At 45.9% G+C, this 27,931-nt stretch overlaps 1 long non-coding RNA gene across 5 annotated transcripts; it reads right to left on the reverse strand.

Moving 5' to 3' along the window:
• Nucleotides 1-15,029: 15,029 nt before the first annotated feature.
• On the reverse strand, nt 15,030-22,825 carry LOC123136304 (uncharacterized). Of its 5 annotated transcripts, none has more exons than XR_006466758.1 (12): nt 21,745-22,825; nt 20,033-21,558; nt 17,987-19,020; nt 17,831-17,928; nt 17,703-17,744; nt 17,413-17,481; nt 17,051-17,291; nt 16,499-16,555; nt 16,319-16,414; nt 16,149-16,219; nt 15,437-15,547; nt 15,030-15,345 (listed from the first exon to the last, which is right to left on the reverse strand). It is a non-coding gene; the product is annotated as an uncharacterized lncRNA (long non-coding RNA). The 5 variants fall into 5 exon arrangements; XR_006466755.1 differs by having other exon boundaries at nt 17,831-19,020; nt 20,033-20,232; nt 21,004-21,558; nt 21,745-22,820; XR_006466756.1 differs by having other exon boundaries at nt 15,437-15,870; nt 17,831-19,020.
• Between the last annotated feature and the right edge of the window lie 5,106 nt (nt 22,826-27,931).

Below are 27,931 nucleotides of genomic sequence, written 5' to 3' on the forward strand. Positions count from 1 at the left end.
GTGTTGTTCCATGCATTGTGCTTATGGTAGGACTAGGGTTCCTACCGACTCTTCTCCGTAGGTTGTAGGGGCAGGACAGCGAGGTTGGGGCCGAGGGCGGCGGCTCCAGCGCGTGGGCGCCGTCGCGAGGGAGGAGAAGGGCGGCGGCGGCTAGGGCAGGGTGCGGCTAGGGTATGCGGCTCCTTTAGAGCCGGGCAATATGATAGAACTATCTTTATTGCTTAATCTCAAAAGGTATCTTACAATCTAATATTTATAACCTCAAAACGACTAGTCTAAGATAACTTGTGGGCCAAGCCCCTAATCTACTGCCCAGCGGGCCTCCTCCGGTTATATTGTAAACCGGTCATAACATCTCTCTCTGCCTGCACAAACAGCTCGTCCTCGAGCTGAAAATCTGGATAGTGGTGGCGGAAGTCATCACGTGGCTCCCAAGTAGCCTCCTCCACCGGAAGACCCGCCCACTGGATCAAGACGAACCACACCCCGCAACAAAGTTGCGCCTTCAACACCTTCTCTAGCTCCGGAAGAAGACGTCCATTGGCGGTCGGAGGAAGCGCGGGTGGAGCCGCGTGGCTCTCCACGAAAAGGCTTTAGCAGCCCCACATGAAACACATCGTGGATGTGAGCGCCGGCCGGAAGCTGAAGGCGATAGGCCACCTGCCCGATGCGCTCTAAGATGGCGAAGGGTCCTGCGTAGCGAGGACCGAGCTTGCGCTTTGCGCGCGGGTCGAGTGACTGTGTAGAGCGGTGGAGAAGACGCAGCCACACCCAATCACCCACCGCGAACTCCGCCTCGCAATGGTGGTCGTCGTAGTAATGCTTCGCCAGCTGCTGAGCCTGAAGGAGACGATGACGGACCTCAGCAAGCATCTCATCACGGGTGCGAATAAGGTCGCCTGCGGCCTCCGTCCGAGCCGTAGCCGGGTCCACCGGCAAGATAGGCGGAGGTGGCCGCCCGTAGACCACCTCAAATGGTGTCGCACGCAGGGCGGAGTGGTAGGAGGTGTTGTAGCAGTACTCCGCCCATGCGAGCCAATCCACCCAAGCGCGAGGCCGGTCACCTGTAACACAGCGTAAATACATGGCAATCACCTTGTTAACCACCTCAGATTGGTCGTCCGTCTGGGGGTGGAATGTCGTGCTGAAGCGGAGCTTAACTCCTGCCATCCTGAAGAGGTCGCGCCAGACATGGCCCGTGAACACCGTGTCGCGATCACTGACGATCGAAGAAGGGAACCCGTGCAGATGGACAATACCGTCAAAGAAGGCACGGGCCACGGACGCGGCGGTGTAGGGATGCCCCAGCGCGATGAAGTGAGCATATTTAGAAAAGCGGTCGACCACTGTGAGAATGACCGACTTGCCTCCCACCTCGGGAAGCCCCTCGATGAAGTCCATGGAGATATCGGCCCAGACCTAAGACGGCACATCCAGGGGCTGAAGAAGACCAGCTGGTCGTAGCGTCTTCGTCTTGTTGCGCTGGCATGTCGCACAAGAGCGCACCCAATCGTGAACCAGGGCACGATCACCAGGAATGTACAAGTCGGCGCGGAGACGATGGAGGGTTTTCTGCACACCCTCATGGCCAGCCGAGTGGGCTAGCAGCAAGACCTGGTGACGGAGATCATCATGTGCTGGAACGAAGACACGGCGCCCATGGACGAGCAGACCGTCGGAGAGGCGCCAGGGCTCCTCCAGGTCACCGGCCGCCAGCTGCTTCTGCAGGAGAACCGCGTCGGCTGCGGTCGCCGTGGCCCGGCGAATGTCATCGAAGAGGCCGAAAGTCGGCCCTGAGCGGATGCAGAGCGCCATCCCCTCGGAGTCGCCGGTGACGGAGTCGAGGTCGACATCGCGGCGGGATAAAGCATCGGCCACGGTGTTAAGACGACCCGGGCGGTACTCGACGGAGAAATCAAAGCCGAAGAGCTTGCTAATCCACTGGTGTTGTGGCACGATCGAGAGCCTCTGATCCAGCAAGAACTTTAGGCTGTAGTGGTCCGTGCGAATCTGGAAAGACCAGCCCCAAAGATAGGGCCGCCAATGGCGCAACGCCCGCACCAAGCCAATGAGCTCCCGCTCGTACGCCGCGAGCTTGAGATGGCGCGGGGCGAAAGGCCGGCTGAAGAAAGCGAGAGGGTCGTCGCCTTGATGAAGCACGGCACCGAACCCCACACCTGAGGCATCACAGTCCACCACGAATGGACGATCGAAGTCCGGCATCTGAAGAACGGGCCCCATCATGAGGGCCCTCTTGAGGACCTCGAAAGCTGTCGTCGCCTCCTCGTCCCAGGCGAAGGCGTCGCGGCGCAACAACCGTGTGAGTGGCGAAGCGATGACGCCGAACTCCCGGATGAACTTCCGGTAGTATCCCGCAAGGCCGAGAAACCCGCAAAGAGCCCGCGGAGACTGGGGCGTTGGCCAGGCAGCGACGGCGTCCACCTTGTCGGCGTCCATAGCGACCCCGTCGGCCGAGATGACGTGGCCCAGGTAGGCCACCGAAGGCATCCCGAACGAGCACTTCGAGCGCTTAAGATGAAGATGATGCGCCCAAAGCTCGTTGAAGACGATGGCGACGTGTTGTAGGTGCTCTGCCCAAGACGCACTGTAAATCAGAATATCATCAAAGAAAACAAGCACAAACCGACATAAGTAGGGCCGGAGGACGTCGTTCATCAGAGCCTGGAAGGTCATCGGGGCGTTGGTGAGGCCAAAGGGCATCACCAAGAGCTCGAAGTGGTCGTGGTGAGTCCGAAACACCGTCTTGGCGATGTCATCCGGGTGCATGCGCACCTGGTGGTACCCCGACCGGAGGTCGAGCTTGGTGAAGAAGCATGCCCCGTGTAGCTCATCGAGGAGCTTGTCGACCACCGAAATAGGGAACTTGTCCTTAAGTGTGACAGCATTAAGGGCATGGTAGTCGATGCAGAAACGCCAAGTGTCGTCTGACTTGCGGACAAGAAGCACCGGTGCGGTAAATGGTGAGGTGGAGAGCGGGATGATGCCTGTCGCGAGCATGAGCGCACACTGCCGCTCCAACTCATCCTTCTGCAACTGCGGATAGCGGTAAGGGCGTACCGCCACCAGCGCGGAGCCTGGTAGAAGATGTATACGGTGATCATACGTGCGGGCGGGCGGCAGCCCCTGTGGCTCGGTGAAGATGTCATCGTGCTACTGTAGGAGGCTCTCCAAGAGTGGGTGCTCGGCCGTGGAGGTGGTCGCGGCTAGCTGGAGTGGTGGTGTGGGTGCGGCACCCCCAATGCCGTCCCACCGAATGCGGCGGCCCAACCGCCAGAAGGTCATCGTCAGTGCGTCGAAATCCTAGAGAATAGGACCAAGAGTGCGCAGGAAGTCGACGCCGAGGATGAAGTCGAAGCAGCCCAAGTCGATGCCGGCGCAGGTGATTGTGAAGTGCTCGTCGCCAATAGTGATGGGCACGTCCCGGGCGAACCCGTGGCAGCGGATATGGTCGCCATTAGCGACTGTGACTCGCAACTGCTCCCCGCCGGTTAGCTGTAATGCAAGGCACCGCATGGTGGTCTCCAGCAGGAAATTACGCGTGGACCCTGTGTCCACAAGGGCCACCAGGTGCTCGCCCTGGATCATGACCGGTAAGAGCATCGTCCGTTCATCACGGATGCCGGACAGCGCGTGAAGGGACACCACGAGGGCGATGGCCGGGGCGGGCGCGGGTGCCGCTGCGGGCTCCGCAAGGGCTGGGGCGCCGAGGCCATCCTCTGGGGCGGCATCCTCGGTCTCGTCTGTCGTCTCCAAGTAGAAGAGGCGCGGACAGACATGGCCCGGTGCATAGGGTGCATCGCAGTTGAAGCACAAGCCCAAGCGCCGGCGTTCCAGCTATTCCGCTTGAGTAAGGCGCCTGAACGGCCGCGTCGGTGCCGGGGTGGGTGTCGGGGCAGCTGTGGACGACGCTGGTGCTGCCAGAGACGGCCGTGGAGGTTGTCGGCCCCCACGTGGCACGGATGGTCGCGTCAAAGCCTGGGCGCGCTGCTCGAACGCCCAGGCATAGTACATGGCCGTCTGAAGGTCTTGGGGCCCCTTCATCTCGCCGTCCACGCGGATGTGGTCGGGAAGCCCGCCGATGAAAAGCTCCGCCCGCTGTAAGGCCGTCACACCGGGCGCATGGCATGCCAGTGCCTGGAATCTGTCGGCGAAACCCTGCACCATGGAGGTGAAAGGCAGGCGGCCCAACTCGGCCAAGCGGCTCCCACGTACCGGTGGCCCGAACCGAAGAAGGCACAGCTCTCGAAAACGATCCCAGGGGGCATGCTGCCCTCGTCCTGCTTGAGGGCGTAGTACCTGTTGGGAAACGTAGTAATTTTAAAAAAATTCCTATGCACACGCAAGATCATGGTGATGCATAGCAACGAGAGGAGAGAGTATTGTCCACGTACCCTCGTAGCCCGAAAGCGGAAGCGTTATGACAACGCGGTTGATGTAGTCGTACGTCTTCACGATCCAACCGATCCAAGTACCGAACGTACGGCACCTCCGAGTTCAGCACACGTTCAGCTCGATGACGATCCCCGGACTCCGATCCAGTAGGGTGTCGGGGATGAGTTCCGTCAGCACGACGGCGTGGTGACGATTGTGATGTTCTACCGACGTAGGGCTTTGCCTAAGCACCGCAACGATATGACCGAGGTGGAATATGGTGGAGGGGGGCACCGCACACGGCTAAGGAACGATCACGAAGATCAACTTGTGTGTTATGGGGTGCCCCCCTGCCCCCGTATATAAAGGAGGGAGGAGGGAGGTGCGGCCGGCCCCAAGGGGTGCGCCTGGAGGAGTCCTACTCCCAGCGGGAGTAGGACTCCCCCCTCTTGCTTTGTAGGAGAAGGAAAGGGGGAGGGGAAAGAGGAAAGGGGGGCGCCCCCCCCCCCTCCTTGTCCTATTCGGACTAGGGGGAAGGGGGTGTGCGGCCTGCCCTGGCCGGCCCTCCTCTTCTCCCTTAGGGACCATGTCTAAACAATCAAGTGCTAAGCTAACGGAATGGGTCAAGTCAATCACATCATTCTCCTAATGATGTGATCCCGTTAATCAAATGACAACACATGTCTATGGTCAGAAAACATAATCATCTTTGATCAACGAGCTAGTCAAGTAGAGGCATACTAGTGACACTCTGTTTGTCTATGTATTCACACAAGTATTATGTTTCCGGTTAATACAATTCTAGCATGAATAATAAACATTTATCATGATATAAGGAAATAAATAATAACTTTATTATTGCCTCTAGGGCATATTTCCTTCAGTCTCCCACTTGCACTAGAGTCAATAATCTAGATTACACAGTAATGATTCTAACACCCATGGAAGAGGCTTAGTCAACGGGTCTGCAACATTCAGATCCTATGTATCTTGCAAATTTCTATGTCTCCCACCTAGACTAGATCCCGGATGGAATTGAAGCGTCTCTTGATGTGCTTGGTTCTCTTGTGAAATCTGGATTCCTTCGCTAAGGCAATTGCTCCAGTATTGTCACAAAAGATTTTCATTGGACCCGATGCACTAGGTATGACACCTAGATCGGATATGAACTCCTTCATGCATACTCCTTCATTTGTTGCTTCCGAAGCAACTATGTACTCCGCTTCACACGTAGATCCCGCCACAACGCTTTGTTTAGAACTGCACCAACTGACAGCTCCACCGTTCAATGTAAACACGTATCCGGTTTGCGATTTAGAATCGTCCGGATCAGTGTCAAAGCTTGCATCAACATAACCATTTATGATGAGCTCTTTGTCACCTCCATATACGAGAAACATATCCTTAGTCCTTTTCAGGTATTTCAGGATGTTCTTGACCGCTGTCCAGTGATCCACTCCTGGATTACTTTGGTACCTCCCTGCTAGACTTATAGCAAGGCACACATCAGGTCTGGTACACAGCATTGCATACATGATAGAGCCTATGGCTGAAGCATAGGGAACATCTTTCATCTTCTCTCTATCTTCTGCAGTGGTCGGGCTTTGAGTCTTACTCAACTTCACACCTTGTAACACAGGCAAGAACCCTTTCTTTGCTTGATCCATTTTTAACTTCTTCAAAACTTTGTCAAGGTATGTGCTTTGTGAAAGTCCAATTAAGCGTCTTGATCTATCTCTATAGATCTTAATGCCCAATATGCAAGCAGCTTCACTGAGGTCTTTCATTGAAAAACTCTTATTCAAGTATCCCTTTATGCTATCCAGAAATTCTATATCATTTCCAATCAGTAATATGTCATCCACATATAATATAAGAAATGCTACAGAGCTCCCACTCACTTTCTTGTAAATACAGGCTTCTTCAAAAGTTTGTACAAAACCAAATGCTTTGATCACACTATCAAGGCGTTTATTCCAACTCTGAGAGGCTTGCACCAGTCCATAAATGGATTGCTGGAGCTTGCACACTTTGTTAGCTCCCTTTGGATCGACAAAACCTTCTGGTTGCATCATATACAACTCTTCTTCCAGAAACCCGTTCAGAAATGCAGTTTTGACATCCATCTGCCATATTTCATAATCATAAAATGCGGCAATCGCTAACATGATTCGGACAGACTTAAGCATCGCTACGGGTGAGAAAGTCTCATCGTAGTCAATCCCTTGAACTTGTCGAAAACCTTTTGCAACAAGTCGAGCTTTGTAGACAGTAACATTACCGTCAGCGTCAGTCTTCTTCTTGAAGATCCATTTATTTTCAATTGCTTGCCGATCATTGGGCAAGTCAACCAAAGTCCACACTTTGTTCTCATACATGGATCCCATCTCAGATTTCATGGCCTCAAGCCATTTTTCGAAATCTGGGCTCACCATCGCTTCTTCATAGTTCGTAGGTTCATCATGGTCTAGTAACATGACTTCTAGAATAGGATTACCGTACCCTCTGGCGCGGATTTTATTCTAGTTGATCTACGAGGTTCGGTAACAACTTGATCTGAAGTTCCATGATCATCATCATTAACTTCCTCACTAATTGGTGTAGATGTCACAGGAACAGATTTCTGTGATGAGCTACTTTCCAATAAGGGAGCAGGTACAGTTACCTCATCAAGTTCTACTTTCCTCCCACTCACTTCTTTCGAGAGAAACTCCTTCTCCAGAAAGTTTTCGAACTTAGCGACAAACGTTTCGCCTTCGGATCTGTGATAGAAGGTGTACCCAACAGTCTCCTTTGGGTATCCTGTGAAGACACATTTCTCCGATTTGGGTTCGAGCTTATCAGGTTGAAGCTTTTTCACATAAGCATCGCAGCCTCAAACTTTCAGAAACGACAACTTTGGTTTCTTGCTAAACCACAGTTCATAAGGCGTCGTCTCAACGGATTTTGATGGTGCCCTATTTAACGTGAATGCGGCCGTCTCTAAAGCATAACCCCAAAATGATAGCGGTAAATCTGTAAGAGACATCATAGTTCGCACCATATCTAGTAAAGTATGATTACGACGTTCGGACACACCATTACACTGTGGTGTTCCGGGTGGCGTTAGTTGCGAAATTATTCTGCATTGTTTCAAATGTAGACCAAACTCGTAACTCAAATATTCTCCTCCATGATCAGATCGTAGAAACTTTATTTTCTTGTTACGATGATTTTCAACTTCACTCTGAAATTCCTTGAACTTTTCAAATGTTTCAGACTTATGCTTCATTAAGTAGATATACCCATATCTGCTCAAATCATCTGTGAAGGTGAGAAAATAACGATATCCGCCACGAGCCTCAACATTCATTGGACCACATACATCTGTATGTATGATTTCCAATAAATCGGTTGCTCTCTCCATAGTATCGGAGAACGGTGTTTTAGTCATCTTGCCCATGAGGTACGGTTCGCAAGTACCAAGTGATTCATAATCAAGTGGTTCCAAAAGTCCATCAGTATGGAGTTTCTTCATGCGCTTTACACCGATATGACCTAAACGGCAGTGCCACAAATAAGTTACACTATCATTATCAACTCTGCATCTTTTGGCTTCAACATTATGAATATGTGTATCACTATCATCGAGACTCAATAAAAATAGACCACTCTTCAAGGGTGCATGACCATAAAAGATTTTACTCATATAAATAGAACAACCATTATTCTCTGATTTAAATGAATAACCGTCTCACATCAAACAAGATCCAGATATAATGTTCATGCTCAACGCTGGCACCAAATAACAATTATTCAGGTCTAAAACTAATCTCGAAGGTAGATGTAGAGGTAGCGTGCCGACCGCGATCACATCGACTTTGGAACCATTTCCCACACGCATCGTCACCTCGTCCTTAGCCAATCTTCGCTTAATCCGTAGTCCCTGTTTCGAGTTGCAAATATTAGCAACAGAACCAGTATCAAATACCCAGGTGCTACTGCGAGCATTAGTAAGGTACACATCAATAACATGTATATCACATGTACCTTTGTTCACCTTGCCATCCTTCTTATCCGCCAAATACTTGGGGCAGTTCCGCTTCCAGTGACCAGTCTGCTTGTAGTAGAAGCACTCAGTTTCAGGCTTAGGTCCAGACTTGGGTTTCTTCTCCTGAGCAGCAACTTGCATGCTGTTCTTCTTGAAGTTTCCCTTCTTCTTCCCTTTGCCCTTTTTCTTGAAACTAGTGGTCTTGTTAACCATCAACACTTGATGCTCCTTCTTGATTTCTACCACCGCAGCTTTTAGCATCGCGAAGAGCTCGGGAATAGTATTTTCCATCCCCTGCATATTATAGTTCATCACAAAAGCTCTTGTAGCTTGGTGGTAGTGATTGGAGAATTCTGTCAATGACGCTATCATCCGGAAGATTAACTCCCAGTTGAATCAAGTGATTATTATACCCAGACATTTTGAGTATATGCTCACTAACAGAACTATTCTCCTCAATCTTGCAGTTGTAGAACTTATTGGAGACTTCATATCTCTCAATCCGGTCATTTGCTTGAAATATTAACTTCAACTCTTGGAACATCTCATATGCTCCATGACGTTCAAAACGTCGTTGAAGACCCGGTTCTAAGCCGTAAAGCATGGCACACTGAACTATAGAGTAGTCATCAGCTTTGCTCTACCAAACGTTCATAACATCTGGCGTTGCTCCAGCAGCAGGCCTGGCACCCAGCGGTGCTTCCAGGACGTAATTCTTCTGTGCAGCAATGAGGATAATCCTCAAGTTACGGACCCAGTCCGTGTAATTGCTACCATCATCTTTCAACTTTGCTTTCTCAAGGAACGCATTAAGATTCAACGGAACAACAGCACGGGCCATCTATCTACAATCAACATAGATAAGCAAGATACTATTAGGTACTAAGTTCATGATAAATTTAAGTTCAATTAATCATATTACTTAAGAACTCCCACTTAGAAAGACATCTCTCTGATCCTCTAAGTGATTACGTGATCCATATCAACTACACCATGTCCGATCATCACGTGAGATGGAGTAGTTTCAATGGTGAACATCAATATGTTGATCATATCTACTATATGATTCACGCTCGACCTTTCGGTCTCCGTGTTCCGAGACCATATCTGTTATATGCTAGGCTCGTCAAGTTTAACCTGAGTATTCCGCGTGCGCAACTGTTTTGCACCCATTGTATTTGAACGTAGAGCCTATCACACCCGATCATCACGTGGTGTCTCAGCACGAAGAACTTTCGCAACGGTGCATACTCAGGGAGAACACTTCTTGATAATTTTAGTGAGAGATCATCTTAAAATGCTACCGTCAATTAAAGCAAGATAAGATGCATAAAGGATAAACATCACATGCAATCAATATAAGTGATATGATATGGCCATCATCATCCTGTGCTTGTGATCTCCATCTCCGAAGCACCTCCATGATCACCATCGTCACCGGCGCGGCACCTTGATCTCCATCATAGCATCATTGTCGTTTACGCCGTCTATTGCTTCTACGACTATCGCTACCGCTTAGTGATAAAGTAAAGCAATTACAGGGCGTTTGCATTTCATACAATAAAGCGACAATCATATGGCTCCTGCCAGTTGCCGATAACTTCGGTTACAAAACATGATCATCTCATACAATATAGCATCACGTCTTGACCATATCACATCACAACATGCCCTGCAAAAACAAGTTAGACGTCCTCTACTTTGTTGTTGCAAGTTTTACATGGCTGCTACGGGCTTAGCAAGAACCGTTCTTACCTACGCATCAAACCACAACAATAGTTTGTCAAGTTGGTGTTGTTTTAACCTTCGCAAGGACCGGGCATAGCCACACTCTGTTTAACTAAAGTGAGAGAGACAGACACGCGCCAGTCACCTTTAAGCATGAGTGCTCGTAACGGTGAAACCAGTCTCGCGTAAGCGTACGTGTAATGTCGGTCCGGGCCGCTTCATCTCACAATACCGCTGAATCAAAGTATGACATGCTGGTAAGCAGTATGACTTATATCGCCCACAACTCACTTGTGTTCTACTCGTGCATATGACATCTACGCATAAAACCTGGCTCAGATGCCACTGTTGGGGAACGTAATAATTTCAAAAAAATTCCTACGCACACGCAAGATCATGGTGATGCATAGCAATGAGAGGAGAGAGTATTGTCCATGTACCCTCGTAGACCGAAAGCAGAAGCGTTATGACAACACAGTTGATGTAGTCGTACGTCTTCACGATCCAACCGATCCAAGTACCGAACGTACGGCACCTCCGAGTTCAGCACACGTTCAGCTCGATGACGATCCCCGGACTCCGATCCAGCAGGGTGTCGGGGATGAGTTCCGTCAGCACGACGGCGTGGTGACGATGATGATGTTCTACCGATGCAGGGCTTCGCCTAAGCACCGCAACGATATGACCGAGGTGGAATATGGTGGAGGGGGGCACCGCACACGGCTAAGGAACGATCACGAAGATCAACTTGTGTGTTATGGGGTGCCCCCTGCCCCCGTATATAAAGGAGGGAGGGGGGAGGTGCGGCCGGCCCCTAGGGGTGCGCCTGGAGGATTCCTACTCCCACCGGGAGTAGGACTCCCCCCTCTTGCTTTGTAGAAGAAGGAAAGGGGGAGGGGAAAGAGGAAAGGGGGGCGCCCCCCCCCCCTTCCTTGTCCTATTCGGACTAGGGGAGGGGAAGGGGCGCGCGGCCTGCCCTGGTCGGCCCTCCTCTTCTCCCTTAGGTTCCATGTAGGCCCATTAACCCCCGAGGGGGGTCCGCTAACCCCCCGGTACTCCGATAAAATCCCGATTTCACCCGGAACGATTCCGATATCCAAATATAGGCTTCCAATATATCAATCTTTATGTCTCGACCATTTCGAGACTCCTCGTCATGTCCGTGATCATATCCGGGACTCCGAACAACCTTTCGTACATCAAAACTTATAAACTCATAATAAAACTGTCATCGTAACGTTAAGCGTGCAGACCCTACGGGTTCGAGAACTATGTAGACATGACCTAGAACTGTTTCCAGTCAATAACCAATAGCGGAACCTGGATGCTCATATTAGCTCCCACATATTCTACGAAGATCTTTATCGGTCAGACCGCATAACAACATAAGTTGTTCCCTTTGTCATCGGTATGTTACTTGCCCGAGATTCGATCGTCAGTATCTCAATACCTAGTTCAATCTCGTTACCGGCAAGTCTCTTTACTCGTTCCGTAATACATCATCTCACAACTAACTCATTAGTTGCAATGCTTGGAAGGCTTAAAAGTGATGTGCATTACCGAGAGGGCCCAGAGATACCTCTCCGACAATCGGAGTGACAAATCCTAATCTCGAAATACGCCAACCCAACAAGTACCTTTGGAGACACCTGTAGAGCACCTTTATAATCACCCAGTTACGTTGTGACGTTTGGTAGCACACAAAGTGTTCCTCCGGTAAACGGGAGTTGCATAATCTCATAGTCATAGGAACATGTATAAGTCATGAAGAAAGCAATAGCAGAATACTAAACGATCAAGTGCTAAGCTAACGGAATGGGTCAAGTCAATCACATCATTCTCCTAATGATGTGATCCCGTTAATCAAATGACAACACATGTCTATGGTCAGGAAACATAACCATCTTTGATCAACGAGCTAGTCAAGTAGAGGCATACTAGTGACACTCTGTTTGTCTATGTATTCACACAAGTATTATGTTTCCGGTTAATACAATTCTAGGATGAATAATAAATATTTATCATGATATAAGGAAATAAATAATAACTTTATTATTGCCTCTAGGGCATATTTCCTTCAGTACCATGTCTGGGCGGCCCCGCGGAGATGGTAGGAAGCCAGCCAAGTGCGCTCCGATGCGGGCGTGCACTATTCGCGGAAGAACTGGTCACACTGGTTGAGCTAGTTAAGCAGATCGTCTGAGCCGTCGTACATGGCGAAGTCGATCTTGGCGAACCGGGGCGGCTGCTGGTGTGGCGCGCCCTAGCCCACTGTCTCGGCGGTGCGGAGGGCTAATGACGGTGCTCGGTCCAGGGTGGAAGGGCCGGTGTAGTTCCCTGTGGCGCCTGACGCCTCGGGCTGCAACGGGAACCCTAACGACGGACGGCCCTCTGGGTAAGCCGACGGCGGCCCGTGGAGCCAGCCGGGGAGTGGCGACGATGACAAAGGGAAACGGACCTCCTGGATCGGAAGGCCACTCGGCGAGGACCGGCCCAGGCTAGGGCTGGGCGGGGGCGGTGGTGGAACCTGCACAGTTACCGCTGGGAGGGACGGTGCCGCGGCCCAGGTTGGCCACTACGGTCCCGTGGTGGCGGCGATCGGTGTGGTTGTCGTCGGGATCGGTGTCGGCCACTGTGGCCAAGGCGGCGTTGCGGCCGCCGGAGGGGGAAGTGCCGGGTAGCCTCCGGTAATGGCCCCCAGTACTGAGTACCACAGCAGCGCCTGCTGGACCGCGGGCACGGCTGGATGGAGCGGTGGAGGCGGCCCGTACGGACTCGCCAAGTAGAGGCGGATGCCCTAGACCGCGGCGACCAGGTCGTTGAGCACGCCGGCCATGGCCTCCAATGTAAACTGCTGCGGCTAAGGGGGAGGTGACGGCGGCGTGTGTTGGACGGGAGCTGGTAGCAGGATTGGAGGCGGCGAAGACATGGTCGAAACCCGGGTACCTGATACCAAATTGGTAGGACTAGGGTTCCTACCGACTCTGCTCCATAGGTTGTAGGGGCAGGACAGCGAGGGTTGGGGCCGAGGGCGGCGGCTCCGGCGCGTGGGCGCCGTCGCGAGGGAGGAAAAGGGCGGCAGCGACTAGGGCGGGGTGCGGCTAGGGTTTCCGGCTCCTCTGGAGCCGGACAATATGATAGAACTATTTTTATTGCTTAATCTCAAAAGGTATCTTACAATCTAATATTTATAACCTCAAAACAACTAGCCTAAGATAACTTGTGGGCCAAGCCCCTAATCTACTGCGCAGCGGGCCTCCTCCGGTTATATTGTAAACCGGTCATAACAACTTATCTTGCCAAGAACAAAAGAAGTGCTTACTCTGCGTCATGTTAGAATTTCTGATTCGGTAAATAAGTGGTCATGTATCAGGAGAAACGAGGAAGACGGACTGGAGGAGTTTGGTGCCAATTCTACAGGCGTAGAGGATTTTCCTTTGGACTATTATTAGGGCTGTTTGTAGTTATTAATAGAATTATTAAGGTAGAGAAAGGAGGACCATTGGATTATAACGGACGCAGATTCTTCCTTCTACAACACCTGTACAGTAACAACTGTACAGCAAAGGAGCCGAACCCAATTTTCAGACCCCCCCAGCCCTGACGTGGTCTCTCCCTTACCCATGTTGCAGCGACTGTGATGTAGGCTGTAGCATTGCCGCCGGTGTTGAACTTGACGGGTATGTGCTGCTCACTGGCAACTTGAGCGCATGAGGCAGGTTCTTGGCGTCCGAGGACCTCCTCGTCGACGGCGCAGGAGGGTGGTGCTCGAGGAATCACGCAAGTTTCTTTTCATAAAGCTTGTGCTCAAGATGGACGGCATCGTTTCATACCTCATCGTTTTATGAGGGCATTGGATTGAATTTTCAAGGGATTAACTCTGAAGCTGTTCATGAGCTTCCTTCACCAATTAGACCGTTGCTATGTAATTATTGGAGCTCTGAAGCTACAGTTACGGGATCCAGTCTTTTTAGACCCTTAACATCACATACCTCATGTGATGTGATAATGTTGTTCTATATATATATGACATAGCATTTTAACCATGCTATAAAACTAAATTTACCATGCTACTCCCTTCGTTCCAAAATATAAGTCTTTGTAGAGATTCCACTATGAACCACATACGGATGTATATAGATGCATTTTGAGTGTAGATTCACTCATTTTGCTCCATATGTAGTCCATAGTGAAATCTCTACAAAAACTTACATTTAGGAATAGAGGAAGTACAAAGTAAACTTGCCATGTTAGTTCACATAATGAATCCTTTGTGCAGGGAGTCCTAGCGACGCATTATACAAGGAAATATGGCATGCTCGGGCTAGGCCGTTGATCAAATGCCTCGCCAAGGTGAAAGGATTTACTACTTTCCGCATGTTTATATGGAACAGGTATGTCTCACCGCATTGGTGTTTGCTCTTCTTGATGCCCCATAACTAATGAATGAATTCGCTACTCAACACAAATTGTAGCTATTTGTGTTATGGGACACTGCTTTGTTCTTGTGTTAAAAATGACAATATGACTTTGTTTATGCGGAATAATCATCCAGGTATTTAAAGATCATCCACGTACATATTTAGAACCTGATAGGATCCTTATGTATGCGCAGTGTGTGCTTCTCTAGTGTGGTCATGTATTAGTTGACAAATGAATATCCATCAGAGGGTACCACCTTCCAGCCTTGTAGGCCTCACCAGAAGTCCCTTTGCCAAGCTTCACTGTGATGCCTAACTTACTACACTTGACAAACATCTTTGCTAACTGATAAAAGCAACAGCGTAGGTAAATAAACTCATTTTCACATGTTATGACAAAATGATTCTTCCAGCTGACCAAAAACGAGAGAAAACAGAGTACTAATACACAAAGAGACTGTATAATTGTTAAGGCTACTTTACGAATTAATTTGGGAATAGACTGAACATATCAGGAAATACACGAGTTGACTGCGAAGAAAAGTAATCATCATCTACTAATACTGTACTAAATGAACATTTCCATTCACATCTCCAATATTGTACTATTATACATGATAGAGAATGACTAACAGTACTCATTCTTCTCTTAAATGTCAAGAAAATACAGTCTGTGGAAAAGTTAGAAGGATTTTGAGCACTAAACTCCAGTTATCAATACACCTGACTGTCTACCGATCTCCAACCGACTAATTTATGAATCATCACATTTACCTATAAGGGGGCATTTGTCTGTAAGATGTGATTTGCTTGCATGCATTTCATAGATAAATATGTGAATAAAAGTTAGGACTTGCTTACATACCTGGATATTTACATTCACATACAGAGACAATATATCTTCAATTCACATGTAGGACACAAGAATGTATAGTCACAAACTCACAATTCCATGGCAGCAAAAATCTTCAATAATCTGTGAACTCCATAAACAATGATATTATAGATCTCTTGTTTTGTTGATATATTGACATATAGAAGGAGATGTACTCTACAGGAGAGAAGCAACCATCAATCGTTCTAACGTCACCTCTCCATAGTGCCATCGATCCAAAGGCACTCGAGTAAAAATCAAAACACAAAAACGACAAATGGCACTGGGAGTTTGGAGCCCGCCCATCTGATTTAGATAATCTGGGAAAGAGCAATGATTTTGCCCTCTTGTGGATTTAAAATACAATTAGAAAAGTTCAGTGAACTGATGAATGGGTGCTTTAAGCTCATCCAACTTCCTTAGTTCTGAAAATGAGCAAATCCCTCTCAAAACATAATTTAATGCGTCATATTTATGCAGACATTGCCAATTCAATTTTCTGGTATGCAATAGTTAAAAAATAGGAAATTCTAGTACAACATACATATATGCAGGAGTATATCAGAAAGCATGGTAGAGTTCATTTGCAACACAATAAATGTAAAAATACATGGAAGGCTGAAATTATCTTTATAGATCAGTATAACCAAGGCAACAATGAGTACATGCATGAGATATGTGTTGCTCGCTGGCAGGAACAAACCTTGTTGTATTCACAAGAGAAAATATTCACCTTCCTTTGCTAGATTCCTCTTCTCATCTTATTTCTTGGATCTGCACACATACATTTTAGAAAGTCCATATCTTAGCAAGTCAAAAATCAAGAGTGGCGGGGCAAATGAATGGTAAAGAGAGAAGCACCTAATTCCTAACCTGACATTCCAAATAACTACATAAATGATAGCCTGGCCTTTTTTACACTTTGCCGAGCAGTAATTTCCTTTTTACACTTTGCCGAGCAGATTCAGTCTATAACAAAACAAACAATAGATATGTGAGGTCAGTGTTGCATGCGGGCAAGTAAATGGAAGGCAACCAGAACTGAACATATACCTGTTCTGGACTGGATGGCCGCTGCTTATTTCAAAGGTGTGGCTGGCCCTCTTTTATCTGAGATAAAAATCAAGCAATGAAGAATGCATAAGAAAATTGGAGACTGCCACAATCACATGGTCAGCAACTGAAACAACCATAAATTACCGTCCAGACCCTTAATTTTTGCAGCATACCTTTATATGTAAGAAATGTAGATATGGAAATGATCCAAAAAATATATAGACCCAAACAAAATTTACCATAGAACTTGCTTTAGAGTATTTAGTAATAACTAATGAAGTATATTAAAATGATAAGAGATATAATCAATTCATCTGTGGTATATGAAAAGCTGGAGTACATACTAACTTAAGTAAAGCAAACCCTGAAATCCTGGGTGCTGTAATAAAGCTAGTGGTTAATAACTGAATGTAGCGTGGGCATATGGCATGCTCATAGACGTCCCATAATGATTTCCGCACTCTCATGCACATCTACAATTTTAATGCACAATGGCTTTGGCTAACTGAATGGAACCTAGCTGCATTTGTTAAGCGACTTGACACAGACCTATGTCACCAAACTGCAACAGGAGTCTCCTGCAAATTGAATCTGCTGAAGAATAAACTCTGAATCCACTGCTAATGCAGGAGCTAATTAAACAGCAGCAGCGAACTGCGTTTGAAAAGCACAAGTGCATGATTGAGGGGGAGGGTAGCTCCGCAGCGATAGCCATGCCCTCCTAATTATTGTATGCCCCATTGCAGTTTGATTCATGGGATGCACCTCTTGGTCGGCACCTAATGGCCATCTGCAAGGTTGATGCAGTGACGCATCACTAAACAATAAAACACATATATAGGAATATGCAGACCTACAATCTGGCGCGAGCAAGGAAAATAAAAAACTATTAAAAGGGCCAAAACACTAACCTGAGAGGGTGAAGGATGCTAAAAGCACACTCATCATGAAGCATATCGGCATGGTGCAGATTTGGTTTTCTAAAATAAAACATTAGCAATTAACATTCTTTCTTCATCATACACGGCCACAGATTAAAATCTCCTTCTTAAAGCATGTAAGCTAGTAATATAGATTGCAGAAAATATATAGCATCACAAAATTTCTCCCCAAAAAAAGCGCCTAATTTCACATGGCGGTAATTAAAACAACATCACAATGAAATAAGAGAATAAAGCTATAATCAGATTGATCCACAAACCTCTGTAGCTTGCATATACACCAATGGAAGGTAGCTGGCAATCTGAAATTACAAACCTAGCTAAAGTTAGTGAAAGCGCTAAACTTGAAAGGAAGCATGGGGGTAGCCGAGCAGTAACAGCACCATACCTCCATGTACCTCATCCTTTGTGGCCAATCGCAGATTACCAAGAAGTCGTCGCTGCTCTTTGTGACCTCCTTGGAAGGATAATCTGCAGACCCCCATACTGTATAACAAAAACAAATCAGTGCGGGGATTAAATATTTAGATCAAGGACGACTCACCAGGGCAGTGGGGAAAGGAAGTGGAGCGCCTGCAACCACAACACGCGAAGGCCGCCGAACTTGAACCGCCACCTCATCCTGCTCCATCACCAGGTTTCTTTGCCGGTCGCACGCCTTCCTCCGGCGTTGAGGGATTCCAGTCGCCGCCGCCGTCGCCATTTGCCTGCAGGTCGGATCTGGCGGGATCCCCTACTCCTCCATCCCAGCGAGAAGACCGACGGCGGCTGACGAGGGAGGACGGGGTGGTGCTGCGCTGAGCAGTCGCCATACATGGGCAGCCCAGTTGGGGACAGGGACGACGGCCAGGGTGCAGAGGCGACAGACTGGGAAGGAGGAGAGGAGGCGGGGATTGGGGGAGGGTCAGGGGAAGAGGAGGCAGTGGATTGGGGAAGGAAAGGGGAGACTCTCTATAGGCTCCCCGTCGACGGACCCATGACCCTAGGGCCCACCCGTCAGCGACAGAGGCTAGGCAGGGAACAAAGTGAAACTGGACACAATTTGCAATTGCTAGCCGCGTGGATGGCCTGAGAGGGGCTGCTATCCTAGCGTCTTTTTGCTGGCCGCGTGCATGGCCTGAGAGGGGCTGCTATCCTAGCGTCTTTATAAGTTAAACTAGATGATCCGGTTGTGCCAATGGCGCAAGAAGCGAATTAGAAAGAATGTTAGTAGTGAGTAAGTAGGAGATATAACTCAAAATATAATGCAATGTGGATTGTATTACATCATGTATTATGAAATCAATATAAGAGAACCAAATAATGTTACCACCTCTGTACTAACGACCAACATTTTAGCATAAGAAGTGTCACAGGAGTGTTTACTTGCACATCAGGAGTATCACAATTGCAACTAAAGAGGCATTGTCCTCACTGCTGTCAGAGTTCCAAGCCTCGCAACTTCTTCCTCCAGCTCTGCACATGACCCTCAGTTACGGACCTCGTCCCTCAGCTATGATTATTTCAAGATGAAATCAACATGCTATTTCTCTCACATGGAACATGTCCAGAATTTAGTCAGTCTCACTAATCTTTCAGCTACAAAGGCAGAAAGAAATATGACATCATCAATAACTAAAAAACCATGGAACAATAATAAGTGACTCAAGTTTGTACTAACTTCGTACTAAAGTTAGTATAAACTTGAGTCACTTATTCTGAGACGGAGGGAAGAGTAGAAGATGGCACACATAAGGTGGGCTATGAAAGAACAAGTAGAATTGTTGTAAAGTGCAGCACCACAGGTAAGCAGGGCCATAATTCTAGTTCAGCAGATCAGCACTATGTTTACACAACAGAGGTTTGTAGACTGAACTTCATGGCAGCACCGCTACAGAAAAGTACATTAGACTAAAACTCTGATAAATATTACCAACTACGAAGCCTAGGTTATCTATTGTCCGAAACAATATCAAAATTAACTGATGAAAATAGAAATAGTAGTGGATATTTATGTTCTCTACTTGGACCCATATGGTCCATGTTCTACACTCCAAAATGTAGTGAAGGTAGATTTCCTAGTGATTTTTTTCCTATGCATTTTCTGTGAATCCCTCCAACTTTAGAATGGTTTTTTCTTGTCTTCTTACTCATGAGCTTCAAGCACCGCGCCTGTGTTATAGGCTGTCATGACTATCATCTCAACAACTTCTCCTTTTGGGTGTACTATTGTTTCACAAAACATGGGTGGTCCATACACAAGTATAAACTAAGATGAAATCACACCAAAAACCAAGCAAGAATTACGCGGTAACCAATGATAAGAATTTGTAATTAGCAAATGTCAATGCCAAAATTATTTTCAAATGGCAAATAATGGGTTAAATAAAATAAGTAGCCTCGAAACATAGCAATTACATATAAAAACAAGCATGATAATCCTAACCAAATATGCGCAAGCACGCGTTAAAATCAAATTCTAGGGTGTACCACACAATAATAATTGTGAAATATGAAGCCTCCAAACTGACCCACCATGAAATTACAATTTTGCAAGATGCAAATCCACACAAAAGAAGAGAAGAAAACTGCGGAAGAAGCAAGGCCTCACCTCTGATTAAACCGAGCTCATATGTGTTGATGGTCATTGGGCAGCCGGCGGCATCCACCACTTGAGGCAGCCAGGGGCCAATACATGACTGTTTAACCAAATCAGGGAATACATTTTTGGTCAGGATGGCCTGGGAGGCCTGTTTTTCTACCAGCAATATTTCTCCCTGGCTCATTTCATCCTCATCTGCACCCCACGTGCTTCATCATTACACACGTTAATTAGGTTGAGTTTATACAACAAATATATAGGAAATCACGAAAAAGAAAACAAATACATAGGAAGAAATCAAGCACCACAAATATCTCGGCTGTGACTATAAGAACAAAACAACGTATAAGACATATCTATCCCAGCAATACAACATAAACAATTTTTCTATGCTTGCAGTGGCGACAAAGTACATAAACTTGCTTTCTTTTGCAAACAGAAACCTCTTTACTACTGCATACTAATCGCAGATTCGGATTCTCAATAACCGATCGGTGATTAAAGAAACCACACATTAGGTAATCGTCTATGTACCCAGTGGAGCCAGCTACTCAAGGAGCCTGGGAAGGCCTACTCAATGGGACGTTGGCTAGCATTTGTCCTGGTTAATCCCTCAACATCACTATATAGTTTGATTATTATAACTTGTTATGAGTTTGACAAGAAAGTATTAACAAATAAGGTTTCCTAATAAAATCAGTGAGCTGTCAAAGCAAGAGTAGTATTCAACGTCCAAAATTAAGTGCAGGGAGCACCAAATGTACATTATTCCTGAAATAATCTTAGTCACTGAACCGGTTGCAGCCATGGCGTCAATCTTCCTTCAGTTACAAACTACTCTCATACACCAAACTAAGTATAATGTACTAAAAATTACATGGATGGCATGGCAAATAATTCAGGATGGCAGATAACAAATTGTTTCTCACCTAGTTCCGAAAAAGAACTGAAAGTTCAGTACATGATTTAGGGCGTATTACCTTTGAAACAAAACAAAGTATGTCATGAAATGCACACACTTGATCGACCCCTACCTACATGGAAAGGTACTAAAACTTACATGGATGGCATGGGAAACAATTTAGGATGGCAGATAACAAATTGTTTATACTCGCCTGGTTCCAAAAAAGAACTGAAAGTTCAGTAAATGATTTAGGGCATATTACCTTTGAAACAAAACACATGATAATGCATAGTCAAACCCATGCATCTGTTAGGAACAAATGGTAAGAGGACAATACCAAAAGGACCTACTATTCAATTCCAGTCTCTAGAGAACAAAATCACATTGCTCATATTTTCTTAAAATAATAAACAGTACTAAAGAGCCGACATTCAGAATCTGAGGGCTCACCATTTAAACGAGAATCCTAAGCAAAAATTGGGAGTGTGGGAAGGTCACCATTCAAGTGAAATAGGTAAAATCAACCTTCATAATGATGAAAAATAAAGAGATCTCAAAAATAAATTCTGTTTGGAAAGGGTGTTTTCGGGAGCTTCCCACCACTTTGATCAATGAACCGGCTGATATTGTCCTGAAACATCAAATAAAACATTGTTAACTGGTCATTATTTGCTAACTCAAAAGAGAATTAAAGTAAATACATTGTATCCAGCCAAGCCAAATTGTAAGGGTGCAGTCAAAAAAAATTGTACTATGTGTTAGTCTATCTCAGTAAGGACTAAACAACTAATATACTCTAAAGGGGAATTTTTGTCACCTCTTCCAATGAAGAATTACGCTGCTGACACTCATCTAGTTGGCCGGACTCAGTATCTCAGTGGTTCTAACCATCATTCTTCCTTTCTTTCTTCAATGCATGTAGTGTTCCTTCACCATGCTATAGCTGTACCTAGGCACAGATGAGCATAGAGCCACAAAATGGAAAATAGGTTTCTGTAATGTGTGACGAGCTATCACTAAAATCGCAACCATGTTAATAATTATACACATACCACACCAATAACATCAAACGAAAAGGCCGGCCTGAGCATATAGTTCAAAATGAGTATTGATATTTAGATACAAATGGCTGAAAGGAACAACATATGCATGAATAAGGTTACCTTAAATTTACGTTGGCAAAAAATTCAAGCTCTTCTTCTTCGGACACTTCAGTGCGTTCAATGATTGCTTTATTGCAAAAAAAAAAACTTTCTTTCCTGCAGCAATCTATGTTGAAGTAAAACACTTGCTAAAGTAGCAGCTTAGTGTTTTTATAAAGATAAGATGCTATTTTAAAATGAGTCAGATTGTGTACTCTTAACAGAAAGAACGATCATCTTCATTAACTGTCATATTTAACATACCCTGAAGTTGACTAAAATACTATTGGTCTAATTTGCAGAAAGGAAAATAAAAGAGATCACCTGCCTCATCTATCATTTAGGAGAGGGTTAGTATATATATGAAGAATGAGGCAACTACATGAGAGGAAATTATATCTTTGAAATTCTATAAAAGTAGACAAATGAAAATAGACCAGCAGAACACATACGGCCTAACTAAGATAATCAGGGACAACAGAAAAATACATTTAGAGTCCTCGCTTCAGCAATGTCAAGCAACCACCACATATGTCCATGATATGTAAAGGGGAGAAGAAAAGTACCTTATTTGAGCACTAATTACCAGATTGCTGTTGTAGCTGTGATACGTGCCACACCTAAACAAATCAGCACGAATTCTGTGTGTGCAGATCTCGGCACGTGGGTACAACGAAAATAGCTAGATTAATTGGCATTGGGTACAATGAAAATAGCTAGATTAATTGGCATTGATCAACAGGACCGAAACGAAGAACAAAAGAAACTAAGAGAGGGTTCCTACAGATTATGCCATATACAAAACTACCACTAGTAGAAAAAGAGGCTTCCGTCCAGCCCCATTAGTCGCGAAACTGTAGGAACCGCGACTAATGAAGTCTTTAGTCGCGGTTCGGCAGATGAACCGCGACCAAATGCCTGGGCCCAGGGCGCTCGCGGGCTTTAGTCGCGGTTGGCCAGGCCAACCGCGACTAAAGGTGCCCAAAGGCCTTTAGTCGCGGTTGGCCAGGCCAACCGCGACTAAAGCTCCTCCCTTTTAGTCGCGGTTTGTGGCACGAACCGGAACTAATGGGGTTGAGACCTTTAGTCCCGGTTCGTGCCACGAACCGGTACTAAAGGTCCCATTTTCAAACTCTACCCCCCCCCGGGATCGCCTTTTCAGTTTTAAAAAAAATAAAAGAAAATAATGGAAATGTCAAAAAAATAAAAGAAAATAAGTTTCTCATGTGATATGTGGTCTAGTTGTTGGGAAAATTTGCAAATGTGAATTTTGACTTTATTTGCAAAATCTCTCTGAAATTTGTAAAAATGGGCATAACTTTTGCATACTAACTCGGATGAAAAAGTTTTTTATATGAAAAATCATCTACTCGAAAAGTTACATCCAAATTTAACAGGGGGAACCCCGTTAAACATGAACCCCGTTAAACATTTTCAAAATCCTCAAAAACCTAATAGAAAAAAAGTTACGGGGCTTGTAAGATCTAGAGTGGAAAAAATTGAAAAATATTCAAACAGTGGGCAAACTATGGTCAAACAATGGTCAAACTAATTATTCTAGAATATTAGTGTTACTAAATAATTATTTTATTTATTTCAATTTTGGTCAAATCTGGTCAAACTGTGGTCAACTGTGGTCAAACTGTGGTCAAACAATGGTCAAACTAATTATTCAAGAAATATTAGTGTTACTAAATAATTATTGTTTTTTTAAAACAATAGTTTCAAACTCAAACAGTGAAATGTGTCACTTCATGCTCAAGCAAAATTCCTGAAGGTTAATAGGATTGACATCTTATTATTGTCAGGAAAACAACAAGTGCAGACTTGGAGCGTGGGAGAATAGAACCCGGAAGTTAAGCGTGCTTGGGCTGGAGTAGTGAGAGGGATGGGTGACCGGTTGGGAAGTTAGATGATTTGGAATGATGAGGGGTGATAAAAGAATAAATTGAGAAGTGATGAGGGGTGGTGATTAGAGACTAGAGGTTAAAATAATTCAGAAATTTGAAAAAAAAAATTCAATTTTTTTTTCAAAAACCTGTGGCGGCCTTTAGTCGCGGTTAGCCACAAGAACCGCGACTAAAGGTCCTCCGTCCACGTGGACGGGCCTTTAGTCGCGGTTCTTAAGCAACCGCGACTAAAGGGGGGGGCCTTTAGTCGCGCCCGTCTGGTCGCGGTTGCGCAACCGCGACTAATGGCAGTTGCGAACCGCGACCAAAGGCCCTTTTTCCACCAGTGTACATCATTGCAGTGCTCGCCTCGAAGCTCCTTCATTGGGAACATCTCCGGAAGTAAAGCCCCATTTCCATATAACCAATCTGATACTTAGATCAATCATCACCACCACAAATTTTTCTGTAGGTATAAACAAGAAAAAATACAGAGAAGAAAAATGAGCATGTATGGCCTACAGGTATGAACAAGAACAATGAGCTGATTAGTACGAAAGGAAAGAGGACCATGGACACGAATTGTTGTTGCAAAGCACGAAGTCGCCCCTTCACCCTCCTCTGGTGGCACTTGGCCCATCACCAGCCTTGCTGCTCCTTCCCTCGTCTGCTAGACCCCCGCCGGCCACCCTCCTCTGGTGGCACTTGACCAAGTACGGAGCCATCGTGTATAAACATGAATAACCTGCATAGGAGAAGAGACACATTTATTGTTAAAAATCACATCATTCCTGGTAAGCCACATTGCCCAGCATAAGGCTGCCGCTCCCACAAGAATATTTTGTGCAGAAAATTGTTTATCAATACCCCGCAACCAGTTGCCGAAAATATTCCGTGCAGTACGTGGTGGATATAAATTCGAAGCTACTTGAACCATGGGCTAAATTGCCCGAGCGAACTTGCACTCAAAAAATAAGTGTTTGATAGACTCGCCATGTTGGCAAAAGACATATGTCTTGGAACCATGCCAGTTTCGTCGTGCCAGATTATCTCTAGTTAGGATGACTCCTTTGTTTAGAAACAAGGGGAAAATCTTCACTCTTAGAGGAATTTTTAGCTTCCACAATTTCCTGTTATCTACTGGAACATCACAATTAACCATTGCATCATACATGGATTTGACCGAAAATTTGCCATTCTGATGCAAGTTCCATCGAAAAGTGTTTGGCTCATCTGACAGTTGAATGTCCTCCAAGCGAGTGAGTAATTCATTCCATGCTGCCAGACGAGTGCCCAAAAGATCCCTACGGAAAGAAATATCGGGGTGTTCTTGTCCTAAGACTTGTTTGATCATGACAAATTTATGTCTGACAATCCGGTACAAGCTCGGATATTGCACCACTAGTGAGTTGTTTCCTAGCCAGGTATCTTCCCAGAAACGAACCTGAGAACCGTCCCTAACCGAGAAGGTCCCAAATTGGAAGAAGAATTCCTTGGCCTTCATGACACCACTCAAAAAATGTGAATCCCTAGGTTTCCAATGAATATGAGAAATGGCATTGGATCCTACATACTTGTTGCGAATGATTTCCTGCCATACTCCATTCTCAGTGAGTAGTTTATAAATCCACTTGCTGAGAAGAGCAATGTTTTTAATCTCAAGGTCTTGGATTCCCAGGCCCCCTTGACTTTTAGGTCTGCATAATACGCTCCACCTAGCTAGTCCATATTTCTTGGTTTCATTATCACACTACCAAAAAAATCTGGATCTAAAGTAGTCTAGACACTATAGAACCCCTTTCGGCAGGTGGAAGAATGACAACATATATAAAACCATGTTGCTTAGGACATAATTGATCAAGATCAATTGCCCCCTCATAAGACAGGAGTTTGGCCTTCCAACTAGCTAAATGTTTCTCAAGTCTCTCTTCCACATGCTTCCACTCGGCGATAGTTAAACGCCAATAGTGTATGGGAATACCCAGATACCGAATCGGAAATTGCCCGAGCTGGCATTCAAAAATCTCAGCATACTCAGGTGTTGATTCTGCGGCATCGCCAAAGCAAAAAAGTCCGCTCTTTTGAAAATTAATTTTGAGGCCAGAAAGTTCCTCAAAAGCACATAAGAGCAGCTTGAGATTTCTTGCCTTATCTAGATCGTGGTCCATGAATAGTATCGTGTCATCTGCATATTGTAGAATGGATAGACCATCTTCTACCAGTGTTGAATGACCCCACTAATTTGACCATCCAACTTAGCCCGCTCAACAAGAGTAGCTAGCATGTCGGCCACAATGTTAAACAGAATAGGAGATGCGGGGTCGCCTTGACGAAGCCCCTTCCTTGTCTGAAAATAGTTGCCAGCGTCATCGTTAATTTTTATGGCCACACTACCTCCAGAGACAAAGCTCTCTACCCAGGGACCATTTTTGTGAAAACCCCTTCATGCGCAAGGTTTGCAACGGGAAGGGCCACTTAACTTTATCGTAGGCTTTCTCAAAATCAATTTTAAGAATGACACCGTTCAACTTTTTCCGGTGTAGTTCATGTACAGTTTCGTGCAGGACGACCACTCCATCTAATATGTTGCGGCCTTGCATAAATGTTGTTTGAGTGGGTTTTACGACATGGTCAGCTACACCATTCAACCGATTAGTCGCTACCTTCGTAAAAAATTTAAAACATCTACAAGATGACAATTAATTACCACAAGCTAGTTTTTTTTGTTGCCGTCCAACATACAAATCTCATTTTCACAATCTCTTTTGCAAGAACACTCTTATATAGAAATCATGCTGAGCTCTTTCATGGAACCTTGGATAAATGGAGCTGCACATTTTAACATAAGAACAACCTTGTCTTGCCTTCTTGCATTGCTATGTGGACATGCTCTCGTAATCAATGACAATAACATGAGTTGTTTGCTTCTTGGGAATATAAGTTTTGAGCATAATCCCTTGGATTTCATCTTGTACATCACCATGCACTTGTCCATATTTGCTCTTCTTAGCCCTTCTGGTGACAGGAAGATTTTGCATTTGCTCCTCTTCTTGGATGCAATGGCTTGGCCCTTTTTGTGACCCGGATATTTTGCATCTGCTCAATATTGGCCTTTTTTGAGTTTTTCCTTCCGTTCTTGGATGCAATGTCATCTTCTTGGTTTGAGCTAGCAATTTCTCTCTTTTTTTCCAGTGCCATGCGATTTCTTGACATTTATCCCTCGTCAACGGGGCCTTTCCCTTTCTTATACTCCCTCCGTCCCAAATTACTCGTCACTGGAACGTGCGACAAGTAATTCGGAACGGAGGGAGTATTATGAAAATGTGACTGGAGAGAAATATTAAACTCCTGGCCGCTCGGGAGCATCTGATGTAATCATAAAGGCATGTGAGCAAGACTTCCCTGGAGGTGGCAGTGGAACCTTTCCATCGGGGCCACCACCTAGACAACGTGTGCAAACCCTTATACTGATGCCCTTATACTGATGTCATGGCCAACAAGTGACAAATAGTGCGACATGGGCCAGTCACCCCATCGGTGGCAGTTGTAGCGAGGAACAACTTGAAAGGAGATGGAAAGCCATGATGGTCAACACCATGGGGGCACACCGTGCCGAGGTTGAAGGCCAGCCGGCAGCACGGAGCTTGATTTTGAAGGCACCGCAACCAAGAAGATACTGTAGATAGCATCGAGCTGCTTGAGCACACACATGTAGAAAGGCATATCCATGCATTGAGCTGCTTGCTCCCACTACAACGGAAATCGAAAAAACTTTTAGATCTAGAAATAGCGCATCCATGGAACTAGAAAAAATTATTCACCTAATCTCTACTCCTAATGGAGCAGTTGGTAGTCTCGCTTCCAGGTTTTTTTTCGTCCCATCACTTTCGTCCGGTTTTTTTTCGTAGGTTAACCGTCGTAGATTTTTTTTGATGTTGCTTTCTTATTCACCAGTTTATTTACCCATCAGCTC

This window comes from Triticum aestivum, chromosome 6B (genome assembly GCF_018294505.1).
Source record: "Triticum aestivum cultivar Chinese Spring chromosome 6B, IWGSC CS RefSeq v2.1, whole genome shotgun sequence".
In the NCBI taxonomy this organism is placed as follows: Eukaryota; Viridiplantae; Streptophyta; class Magnoliopsida; order Poales; family Poaceae; genus Triticum; species Triticum aestivum.